At 38.9% G+C, this 13,477-nt stretch overlaps 1 pseudogene; it reads left to right on the top strand.

Annotated features, from left to right (window-relative positions):
* The window catches only part of LOC134056680 (chloride channel protein B-like), a 76,726-nt pseudogene extending 63,838 nt beyond the window's left edge, over window positions 1-12,888 (top strand).
* The last annotated feature ends 589 nt before the right edge of the window (window positions 12,889-13,477 follow it).

The raw sequence follows: 13,477 nt of genomic DNA on the forward strand, positions 1-13,477 counted from the left end.
TTTCCATGGGTGACCTGAATCTGAAGCTGTTATCCTCCCCAGCTGAGCAAGCAGCAGAAAATAAAAACAAAAGCAACTACTAAAGAAAATTTCTTGGCTTTAAAATTGTTAAAGAGGAAGCAAGTTGTAGCTGAGAAGCAAGTTTCCAAAACAAAGATCTCCTTAGAGTAATACATTTGACACTTTGCCACAGTCAGAGCTCTGTGCATGCCTGGGAAACCCTTGCAGGTTTCAATTTGAGGAACATGTGGCTGGTGAACTTAATGCATTGATGGGGATGATGGACTTACTGTGTGCAGTGCAGAGGGTTGAGGGACTGGCTGGCCCCCTTCATTTCTCCCACAGTAGTGATGATACTTGCACATCAGAATAAAACAGGCTATTCTTTTGCACAGCAGCTGAAATGCCTCCCCTGTTGCCCCCCAGTGACTGCAGCTGAGCTGAGTTGTTATGAATGTGTTAGCCCTGAGTCTGCTGAGAGCTATAAATGTCATGCCCTCAATGACATGCCCTCCTGGCTAGGTGGAATTCATTCTTCAGAGTGACCTGAGGATAGGATCACTGCCTTCCTTCCCAGGCCATTTCTGCCAGAGAAACAGCATGAGGCTGTAAATGCATATTGAGGAGTTGTTGGGAGGTCCCTTGGCTCTCTTTTGTCTTGGCTGCTCTAGACTGCGGCTCCAGATCCTCCTCCAGTGGGAAAAGATAGAGTTATTCTTCTGCCTATTTTCTATGAGACCAAATTTGAAAAAAGAGCTATTTTTTTCATTTCCACATATGTTACAATGTATTGGTGCAGGGCCATTGTGGGGCAATGAAGTGGTTCTTTGACATGATGAAGAGATTAGACATATCATCACTTGTGTTTTGCTGCTCCATCTTCTTTGCCAGAGGTTATTTCATAATGTAAAGCACAGTAAAACCAGAAGACATGGAGGATTTGAGGAGAAATCTGTAGGTAATGAATTTCTTTTCCCTGTGTGTGGACACGTCTGGGACATAACATGGAGGGTGATGATACTCCATGCTCAGCAGCAACACCGTTGCTGCCATGCTCTGCATCCTCTGATTGCTTCCTTCTAGAGGCATGTGTAATGGATGACAATGTGCTCTCTACCTAGGTGCTTTTTCTGGGATTCTGTTTATTCCTTGTTTTATGAAGGTTTCCTGCATATTTGTGACTGATGAATACCATGGTCCTCCCAGGGACTGTTCTGGTGTTGATGGCCTTTTTTTCCTTTTTTCCTTCACTTTTGCCAAGGAAGATTAGGGAGCAGCTTTTCCGTACTGTGGGTAAATCCTCCTTATGTCCATTGAAGTAAAGCAGGTGCATGCTGGCATCTTGTTAGACCAGGATCTGTCCCCTCTATGTCCTTTGAGGAAAAATGGTGAAGAGAGTAAAAAACTGGAATGCTGCCCAGCAATCTTAATTTCTGCCCTGAACACAGCTGTGAGACAATTTTGCTGGACAAACTACTAGGTTGACAAATACCACCGAGTAGCCTGTTTGGGAATTTTACCATAACAAATAAGCCATTTTGTTCACGCCTGAGGCTCTCAAATCTGTACCATACACACCTCTCCTCCTGTCAGGCTGAGGGTTGGGTTTGGGTTCCCTGCGTTTGCCTCTGTACTCTTACCTACACAGCTGTTAGCCATTACTCTGCATTCTGTTTGTCTATCTTTTAGCTGAAGGAATTTTTTTTTGCTTGATTTAATTTGACTGGGATAAAGTAATTATGCAGAAACCACGATATCTCTGATGGTAAGCAGACTGTACAGAATATAACTGTCTAAGCAGAAATGGGTAAAACTTGGTTTTGTGCTAGTTCTGTAGGGGATGTGACATTTTTGCATAGTGTCTGCATTTTTGTGAGTGTTTTTTCACCTAGGAAACTCCATCTCTTCCCATCCATAAAGTTTACTGAAACTTCATCATTTGTGGCCGTTTGAAATAGGCACTTTGAAGCCAAAAAGAAATTGGAATAAAATATTGAAAGTAAAGTTGTCAAAAATCCTTGTACTTCAATATGGTTGTTCGAACTGCTTTATCGCAGTTGGATGCCCCATCCCTGGAAGCACTTAAGACCAGGCTGGATGGGTCTTTGACCATCTTGGTCTATGGGAGATGTCCATGCCTGTTCAGGGCTGGAACCACATTATCTTTAAGGTCCTTTGCAAACCGAACCATTCTGTGGTTTTATGATTGTATGTTATGGATATGCTATGCAAGAGTGTATTGACTATGCAATTGCCTTACTCAAGTTCATTTGATACTAATTAAGTACTGTTCACAGTATTTAATTTTCAGGACAAAGTTGGGAATCTAAGATCCTTTAAAAAGATTAAATATATCCAAAAGCTGTGGTCTTCATGTAGCTAAAATGTTACCAGAGGTTGGACTTGCAGAAACACTACTGACTGAAAACATAGCTTCCCATCCAAAGACATTTCAAAATGTCCAATACCCTGAAAAACAGATTCAATCCATCTTAAAACCTAATTACCTCTGAAGGCCTTGGTCTGAAAGGTGAGTTAAAGCCTGCTGCTCTGTGTAATCACACAAATGTGTTTTGTAAGCTTTCCTTAAAATGTCCAGCTGGCCCGAGCCAAGCTGCACAGGCCTGTGGAGCACAGCATTACCGCTGGGATGCTCCCAGAGAACCCGGCGGGGCTCCAGCGCTCTTGTAGATCTGGATGTGGAAACTGACTTCAGTGGGGTTGGGAGCGCTGGCAAGAATGCTGAGAGTTACATCTTTCCACTTCAGAAACTCAAGGGAGATATTAAACATCCGCTTGATCAGCAGCAAACTCTCTGCTCCAATTCTTGCTCAAAGGATGTCATGTCTAATGGAGCTGAACTGCCAGAAAGCTGCACCTGAGTGAGGAGGATTTCTGCCTCAGGTTAATCCAGATCCAGAAGAACTGCCAGAGGAGGGAGCCAAACTTCATTTCTGTTGGCAGTATTTATTTTGCTGCTGTTCTTTGCTGCGCTCCTGCACTTTCTGCTTCCTTTGTGGTTGGAGGAAGTCAGGTACAGAACAGTGTGTGCTCATGAGCTACTTCTACTCAGTGATCCTGCTTTAGATTCTCTGCTAGTGAGGTGGTGTGGGAAGGGAGATACTCTGCTCTCCTCAATCAGAAGACATAGCAGAGCAGCTGTTCCCAGTAACAGTAATGACACTATTGCTGAGACAAACATTTTCACAATGATGCATGGGAACGCTAAATCCAAACCACATTGTTTAACTAATGCATGCTTTCACTCTGCTAAAGGGGAATGTCACATAACTGAAAGTAAATTGAAGAGATCAGAGTTTAGAAAATATGACAAAGTTGAAAACTTAAAGCTGTAATACACAGTAACATCCTTTAGCAGTGAAATCAATGATCCAAAGTGGTGTGTGTATGTGTATTTTATGGCAGTTTATTAGGTATGACTCCCCTCTGGCCAGTCCAGTGAACAGACATTGTTGTGAGTCAGGAAAGCTTTCTGCCAAGCACTTCAGTGAAACTGAGTATAGCATATAGATCTCTTTTCCCACAGAACATATCAGGCATTGCAACATATCATAGATATGTCAGACTGTAGGTATGGTTTCTGGCATTTTTCTTTAATCTGCACTCCCAGCTGGGACTAATGAAACACTGCTCTCAAGGCTTGTGCATGCACATGTGTTCAGAGAGTCCTCACACACTGTTGTACTGAGATAGTACTTTTATTTTCTTTAGCAAGAGGAGGGATACTTGCCTTCAGTAGTGATGTGGTGCAACAACTTAGAGGAAGGAAAGTTAAAGATGAATGGAGACCTGAAACATTTAATTCATAAATTAATTACTGAGTTAGTGATATCTACCTTAATATTGTGACAGCTTTGCTGCTGGCACTTTCAAAATAACTGATACGGGTTTGAAAGATTGTTGGAATGCCTTTTCCTTCTGGCACTGTTGTGGAGAGATTGCTAAGTTTAGGTTACAAGAATGCAAAGTTACTCAAACACAGAAGTCTGCTAAGTTTATGCAATAAATGGAGATATAAATGGGGTTTTGTTTCTTACCAGAGGATCATGGTCAACTTCCCCCCTTCCTTTTCACTGTGTCTTTGCTATAAATTCTGGGCAACGGTGATTCTACCAGGTCTGATCAAAGCTAGAAACACTTTTGGCAGTGGTTTGAAGGCTTCATCTGAACTCGCCAGCAAGGAAGAAAAAAGGGGAGGGGAAGACATTAAGGACTTGAAAACTATTTTTAGGTGCGCAGACTAGGGAGCTGACAGCAATATCTGACGGCAATACCAAAGTCCCTTTGTGATTACTTGGTCTTCATGTTAGAGAGTGGAGTCTGTCAGCACATTGATTGTTTTTACTGCCCAGCCTCCTGCTTTTGAAGAGATGCTCTAGTTAATTTCAATGATACACTGTACAATAATCTTGCCTATTAAAATAAATGGACTTCAGTACTTTCAACAAAAGCCCTGGATGTTATGATCCTCCCATGTATTGTCAGGGTCCTGGGGCACTGTACCTCATGAATAACACAGATGAAGGAAGGTTTATACAGTCTGTGTCAGTGGTTTTATTTCATATCCAAAGTGTGAAAAGTTTCTTCCAAAGAACAACATTATATGATACTTTAAAATAAGTAGGCCTGTTTGGCCTTACAAATAATTGTGCAGGTGCTGTAGGACTTTGTGATGGAGCCCTTTGCAGGGGAAACTGGAGTGTTGCAGAGGCTGTGTGTTAACCCAAAATTAAAAACGTATGCAGCCACACTGCAGCATGTGGGTGGCTTTTAGGCAAGTGCAGAGTGTTGTTAAATGTCGAAATCAAATATAGGCATGGGGAAAACTGGTGTGTGAATGGAAAGACTGATCACATACTTGTCCTGCCATTTAAATGTGTGGTAGGCTCCTCTGAAGCGAAAAGTCTGCCTAGTAGCAAGCCAGCTTGTAGGGAAATACAAATTTGATTTTAAGTCTTCATACATTTCCAAAATCTAGCCTTTCTGCAGGTCTGAAAAATAAAGTTTGCATCTACAATTTATTAAGAGCTGCCTTTGCATTTTCATGTTGAGGTTGTGGACTTGCTGTCTGGTCATTCACTCTGATGGTGTTTCCTATAAAACCTGACAACTGGCAACTTAAGTAATGAGTATTCATTTCAAAACATAGTCCTGATGTAGAAGTCTCTGTATTGTAGATTTGAAAACTAAAGTACAGAGATTAAATATTTGCTCAGTGTCCTTTGAAAAGCTATAGCATAGACAGAATTTGATCTTTGCTCTGGAAAACCTCAGCCTAGTACTTGATAGTGACCTTTTTATAATCTTTTAGGTAAAATGCCAAAAATTCATGCAACGCTCCCTCTTCATTTGAAGAACGAAATATTAAGTAAACAGTAATGATTTAGTCTGCCTAACCTGAAACAACCCTGTAACCCAGAGATTTTATTGTGTAAGATGTAGACTTGGTTGATTTAAAACAGTTCTTGATATGTGATGACCTAGTCCTTATCTACTGTCTAGTTGACCATGTGCAGAAAACTCTTTTTTACAAGTTTAAAAAAGAACAACACTATTTGAAGTCGGGAAAATGATTGCATTGGATATTGGCCAAAACAACAGATAAAATCAGCTAAAAAAAAAAGAAAAGGAAAACAAGGAAGGTACTTTTGGTGTATTAGTGCAGGACAAATAAGCCTAAAGCTTTCTAAAGTAAATGAAAAATGGTGCTTCATGTTATTTAATCCTCCCTCCTCCCCTTGTCCCTAGCTATTTTATCCATTCAGTTTAGAAGAGTCCTGCCCTGAATGCTTTTGCCAGTTGCATCACCTTTTAATGTTCCTTCTGTTCATTTGCAACTACTTTGGAGCTGCAGTTCCTCTAATGTCACTCACCCAATATTTAGAATTTGTAGTTTCCTCAGATAATTGCCATCTTGACAAGAAGAGTGACACAATCAGCTGTCAGATACTTTTCATTCCTGACTTCATTGCCAAAATGATATGTGGATATTGGAATACTAATGTGTTATCTTAATTAGGTGTATCTTCATGATACATGCTTTATAACAGATAGAGCATATGAAAGTACTGCAATGCCTTGCCAGGGTATCTTTGAAATGAAATTCCTTACTTAAAGAGTTTTCTTCCTTCTTAAATAAATAAAGAGTAAACGAACAATTGCAGAGTCCAAGTCTGAATCCTAGCACTTCCTGTTAAACCTCACAAAATAGTGCAAGAAACATGTTTGGTCTGCTTTCTAAGGCTTGATGATGTGATAGGAAGGATGTTGTATGTAACATCAAAGAATGATGTTGTTAAACCTCTGAAGCCTGACTTCTGGAAGTCCAAGTGAAATAATGTATGTTCATTTTTCTCCAGAATATGGCTGTTTTTAATAGGGTTGGATTCTTATCAGAATGTTCCAATAATTTCCTTCATTGTGTTTGTGTGTGCTTTTTTTGACTATCCCAATTTCTCTCACACTTTTCAAAGTTTTGTTAAGTGACTCCCTGCTGGGTTTAGTTGAGAGCGGTTCAGAGCAAATTGCAAGCTGCCAAAACCAGCCAACAAACCACTGGTGATGAGCAAATGTTTCTGCTCTTTCAGCTCATGGTGAATGTTACTGTTTTTTTAATCCCAGCATCACGTTCAAGTGGAAAATGGTGTAGTCTGGACAACAGACAGACCTGAACAGTGTTTTGGACCTGAGCATACGAGTCTGGCTGAGGATCAGGGTGGATCATAACTTTCACACTTGCTGTCTATATATGTTAGGATTAAAGTCTTGGGAGTATTCCTGGCCCAGTGATCATTCTTAAAGTAGACTTCTTGGAGCTGTGCATGATGATCATGGAGCAGAATTTAGATCTGTGCATTTATGTCTCTTACAATGATTACACACCTTTTCTGTGAAAGACTGCAGAATGTGAACCTTTAGAGAGTCCCGCAGAACAAAGTGTGTTATGCACAAAAGGTAATTCATAGGGAATGACTAGATTAGTTTCTTCTCTATGCCCTCTGCTGCAATGAATATATTCTGAATATATTGTGGTTTTTCTCTCTTCTCTCCTCCTAATGTAGTCTGAATGGAATAGGTCTTGCCTATTGTAGTATGCCTTATTAGTGTGTTCTCATCATTGTCCTCAAAACCAAGTCCATTAATTGATTATGCTACATGTCCATATGATGGCATTCTTGTGGTAGGAGGCTTAGGGAAGATCAGTGACTTCCCCAGGAGGGGAGATGTGAGCCCAGGGCAAAGTGTTTGCTCAGACATTAGCTCTGCTGCATCTTAGGAATCCGAAAGAGATTTTATTAAAACCAAAGCCAGTCAGATATTAAATTGAGACAAATAAAGTTTCAATAGTTAGGAAGAATACCCAATTCCTTCTTTGTTCTGTGAATGGGATGTACTTCAAAAGTGGTGGCAGGTGACAGACTTATTATTTCTGGCTGTGCCACTAATTTCCTTCAGAACTGATGTTTTTCCACAAGTTAAACTCACACATGCATACATATTTACGAAAATCTCTTTGAGAACCTTAGATGAGAGACCAAAGCCATTGAAAAAATGCAGATTTCAAGACTACATAGTGCAACAACTGACCATTTCAGAAGAAAGGGGTCTTCTTTCCAATGTTGACTTGGGGGCGGTGGAGGTGATAGAAAAGTTTTCTTCAAATGTGTGTCCCAGATCTGTACAAAAATACAGAGGTAGATTCACACAGAATATCTTGCTTTAAATGGTATTTCCTAATAAAGGACTTGAACCCAGTTCATCCATATCTAGTCCTTAGGATCTTTTGAATCAGACAGGCATGTCTTCTTAGAATCATAGTCATAGAATCATTAAAATTGCTGAAGAACCTCAGTGTAAGTCCTCTGCTGTGGAGTGCTAATAACACCTTGAAAGAAGAATAATCTTTCATAGGAGACATTTATGTTAAAACTGGTAAATCCCTACACCATGTTTTTGTTTTGAATAAAACAATATTTTTGACACAGAAATATTCAGTTGAAAAATTCCCACCTTATACTTGGTGTTCCAGTCACAAAAGCCACTTGGTATGTTTTTTATATTTTTTCTGATGCCCTAATGAAGATTAGGTGTCTGCTCACCTATGAGTTCATCAAGCACATAATTTAGCAGTGTGTTGCACAACTTTTTACTACTGTATTAACTCCTAGCTCCTAGCTGTAATCACAGAATAGGGCTAGCACGAAGTTATGTATGCTACAAGCCAAAAGGATTTGTGGTGGTCCCCAAGGTGTCTGTTACCAAAATATAAGTTAAACGTCGAGTAGTGGATAGTATGAATGGAGTGTGTGTATGTGTGTGTGAATGTAGCAAACAAACACTAAGATAAAAATTTCAATTTTACGTATACTGCTTGTCAAGGCTTTATCTGTGTAATGCAGAAAGGTAGAACTCTGAAGAAAAGTTTGAAATTATATAATAATTTATAAAAATATCCATTTTAACATTACTAAGTCAGCAATAATATTAGATGTCTTAATGAACTCTAGAGTGCAGTACCGTGAGCAAAGGTTTCACTGATGATTTAAAATAGGATGTAATTTTATGGCAGATCTTGTTTTAATGTAGGTGTTACTTAAGAAGGATGAGGTAGCAACAACAGTCTACCTACCTGTATCTAGATAATTGTGTTTGCTTATTACAGGTATTGTCTTGTTGGGTGCAAACTGCACAGTTCATGAGCTGGTCCTGACAAGGACAAGGTCAAGGAGAGGTCAAGAAGAACATGGAGGATAGGTGATGTTTTTAATCTAATATGCTAAACCTAAACCAGAAAACATCTCTGTGATGCTGCTATTGCTGATGGATGTTTAAGAAAGTCAAATGTGTGGTCAGCCCAATAATTTTTTAGATCAGAGATTATCTCATATTGGAAGGGACCCATAAGGATTATCAAGTCCAATTCCTTGTTCCTCACAGGACTACCTAGAACTGAACACTATGGCTAAGTGCATCTTCCAGATGCTCTTGAACTCTGCCCTTGGGAGCTTGTTCCAGTGACCAACCACCTTCTCAGGGAAGAATCTTTTCCTAACTCTCCTGATGCAGCTTCATTTCCTCGTGTCCTACCACTGGCCACCAGAGAGCAGATCAGCACCTCCCACTCTGCTGCTGTCCTTAGGGAAGTTGTAGACTACAATGGGTCCACCCCTCAGCCTTCTTTTCTCTAAGCTGAACAAAAGAAGCAGCCTCAGCCACTGCCCTATGTCTTTTCATTGAGGCCTTTTACCGTATTGGTTGCCTTCCCCTGGAGGCACTCTTAATAGTTTGATGTCCTTCTTCAAGACACTTCTTGTCCTTCTTGTCCTTCAAGAACCCAAACCTACACGCAATACTTGTGGTATTATCATATCTCTGATACTAAAACATTGTGTACTTGTTGTTTAAAATTTGCCCACTATAATGAATATAATCGTCTGCTCTAATTTTGGGTTAAGGCTGTGCATGCTGCTGAGAATAAGCACATCTCTGAACTGGAGACAAATGATGAGTTTTTCTTCCCATCTCATCTGCTTTCCTATGAGAAGGTAACATCTTTTCTTTCAGTTCCTTCCTTGTTTAATAAGCATATTTGGGTATTTAGGGTGAGTACTCCACGAATGAAGAGATTATGTAACATAAGTGGTTGAGATGAAGAAGTTGATCGGGTGCAACTTAAATTTAAGAATGACCAGAGACCTTACAGGACAGATCTCATAAACTATAATGCCACTACTCAGAGTCCCGAAGATGTGCGAGACTGCTGGTAAAAAATTTCTTTGCTCAGATAGGCCATTCCAGTCTTCTCTTTCTCAACTTCTCCATGGATAGCAGAATTGTTATAATATTTAATTCAGGATGGGATAGCACCTCTCTGAATGATGAGTGTTTATAAAAGCTTTCAAACTTGAAAAGCATGTAGTATTCTTCCCCTTGATACATGACCAAAGGATTTTTAGGAATAGTAAATTAAGCATAGTGGAAGAAATTTGTGAGTTACTAAGGCAAGACTAGTAATGTAGTTCTAGGAATTTATATAGGCTCAAGAGTAAAGTCATCATGTATTACTGAACCTTGGTCTGCACATGGCAATGTGGGTGGAAAAACAATGTTAAGAAGGAGCAGGGCAGTTATGTATGACAAGGTACCAGTACACAAATACGTATTCCTATGGAAAATGTATGAAGCTCAGCTGATGGCTAATACCATTTGTGCTGCATTTTCCTGCACTATGAGATCATGCAATTACCACTTACTGTGTGAATTTTAACAGCATGAAAAAAACCTCTCCCCTAAGCCAATACAACTGACATTGTCTTAATAGAGATACAGTTACAGTAAATGAGAACAAAAATTTGTAACTAAAGAGTGCTCTAATTTCAATTGCTAATTTAAGTCTTACTGGCAAAATAATTTATATAGTTTGGACAACTTCTGCTGGTGTAGCTCTGCTAGAAGTCTTTTTGTTAGGAGTAGAACTGGGAATCTTTTGAACCTTGGGTTCTAATGTGCTGCACAGAAGGAAAGAGAAATGAGTTCTTGCCTTTTCCGGATAACGGTGGAGAAGCTGCCCAATCTGTCACGCCCAGCCATGCTGCTGAACCACTACACTACAGATCCCTGGTATCAGCAGCTCTTCATCAATCTGGTAAGACTGAAGCCAACTCTAAAAACAAACATTTCTTCCATGAACAATGTGTTTGTTATATTTTCTCATTTGTTTATGATGGCTGTGTCAGCTGCACTGATTTACATAAACACTGCCAATCCTGGGATGTTACATTCTCAACAAAAGTAGCTGAGTACAAACAGCATTCTGAAATTTTAATTCATATTGTATAAACATAACAGATGTTGATAAAATGAGCCAAAAAGAAAATACAACAAAGGAGACCATTTCAAGGGGGCTTTTGATTAAAATACATTCCAGATTGACAAAATGATACAATGTTAATGGAATAGATCATTTAAATGTCATTATTTGGCTCTTATAATCCTATAAAGCAAATATAAAGCGACTCTTTTGAGATTTAGATTCCATTACAGTACAGTGCCTATCCATCAACTTATAAATAAAACTATATTTCTTTTCCCTTTCAGTTTTTTTTAAAATCCCTGCTATGACATCGCCACATTTATTTCCTAAATACTGTGCTAAAATAATGGGTCCAAAAGCAATAATAAGTTTGGTATACAGAGTAAGGCCTAAAATAAATACATGATAAACAAAATAAATGCAGTTTCTGCCTCAATGAATTTTCAGTCATTGAGACTGAGATGGGCAACACTGAGAAATCCTGGTCAGAGGCCTAATTCAGTTGGGTTTTCTTTAAAAAGATATAAAACCTGCTCCTGTGTATTCATGTGTAAAAATGATGGGATGTCATTTGAGATCCATCTGGTTTAAAATCCTTGCTTTGAGAATAGCTAGGAGAAAAAAATTACAAAACCCACAATGCTCCTAATATGCATTATCTAGTTTAGTTGAAAAGTTTCCTTTAAATAGATGGGGAAAGTGAGGTGGAGAGAGCACACATGGCTTTCCAAAGTTCAAGAGGAGGTCATACATGGAAGTAGAAGCCAGCTCAAGCTGAGGTCCAGTCTGCTGCTTGCGCCATTGGGCTACACAACTTTTTGATTATAGGAAACCTATAGGACTCAATTAGGTTTCATATTGATGTGATCCCTGAATCAACAAAGTTTAGTATCCCTTACCACAACTTGTTATTATCACTCATGAAAGCTTGTTTCTGATATCCACATGAATATCCATTGTGAATTTCCTGGGTGCAATGATTTCCTGTGGCAGTGATTTCCACAGAGAAATTACATGTGGTATAGGAATAAGAAACTTCTTTACTTTTAACTAGTTTTCCTCCTTATGTCTTTGAATGTCTTGTCTGTTCCGTAAGTGAGAGAGGAAGAAAAGATGTGCCCTTCTATGCTGTGCATTTATTTATGTTGTTTTCTCATGTCTCTGTTTCAATCTTCCTCTGTTTGGGGAAGCATACAATTGGGAAGCACAATACACTTTCTTTGACAGAACTGACCAAGTCACATGAATAATAATACTGTGAAATTATGGGAAAAATAAAGTCTTAGTGAACAACTACATGCTCTATAAAGACTAGCTTTGTTGACAATAAAATGATTCTTAGCTCAGTTCCTATCAAGAAACCATTAAAGCCCTCATATTTTTCAGTCACCAATTTAGTACTGGTAGGCCCTCTTCTTCTCACACCCATGTGATCATTTCTCTTCCTTGCAGCCTATGTTTCTACATGAATTGATTTTTATAAGCATACTGGACTATAAAAGATTATAGAATGTCACAAATTGTATGTAATGAGCTAGCAGCAATACAAAAATTAAAACTTAATATAGTAACATTGGGGTCACGGACTATGTTCAAGTAAAATCTTAGACCAGAAAAGTCTTAGACTTAGAAAGTGGACCTCAACTTTGCTTTTCCAGTCTGTGAAATTTGGGCACATTCCATTCATAACAGTTTATTTAGATTAAACCTTATGGTTTACCGAAAAATAAAGTTGTTCTTTTACTATGGTATTTACTGATGCTTTAGGTATAATTGAGGATGTGGAGCAGGGAGAGAATCCATGTTCTTATTGGATCCTGTAGAACCTGCAGAACCAAGTGTTTGGGGTGACCAGCAGGAAGGACTTGATGCCTTTCCTGCTGGAGGAGAGGCTCAGGCTCCAGCTGGATGGATCCTGGATCCAAGGCCATGAATGCCTTCTAAGGCTTTGTCACTTGCTTTGGAGCCAATGTTCTTCTTCAGGAAAAGATAATCAGAGCTTTTCTATTCGATTCCTTCCAGAGAAGACATGCTTAAAAGGTGTAGTATCTTGACATGAGGGATTGTAGCCCCAGAGCTGTGTCCCTTCAGCTGCTTGGTGACTGCAAAGTTCATTAATCTAAATGCTTGTGAGACAACATGAGAATTCACATGTTTATGGAAGACATAAAATAAGATGTGAAAGATGGATGTCAATAATGCTTTTGTCATGCTCTGTCTATGCCTCTTGAAAAATAACCATCAGCAGCAGCTATGTTGGTGAAGCCTTTCAGTGAAGACTAAATCTTCAGTCTCTGCATATCTGCCTATTAAAAAGGAAAATGTTTTAGATTTCCTCCTATGATTTTGATGTTTAATTTTGTTCTGTTAAATACCAGAGGGATTCCCACATGTTTGGACATTATAACCAAACATGTATGAAGGAATCCGCCACTATTAATGTTATAATGAATACCAAGTAAAACTAGTAATAATTTATTGGTTATAAAATCTTGCCAAAATTCCTGAAAGTGAATTTCTGGTATTTGAATTATGCAGCTCTGACTCTCCTATAAATCAAAGATCTGTAGGATGTTCTCTAATTTTCCCTTTAGGAATTTGTCTTTATTATTAATAATGTTGTTTTTATAGCATGACAGAGAA

The sequence above is a fragment of the Cinclus cinclus genome, chromosome 1, assembly GCF_963662255.1.
Source record: "Cinclus cinclus chromosome 1, bCinCin1.1, whole genome shotgun sequence".
Classification (NCBI taxonomy): Eukaryota; Metazoa; Chordata; class Aves; order Passeriformes; family Cinclidae; genus Cinclus; species Cinclus cinclus.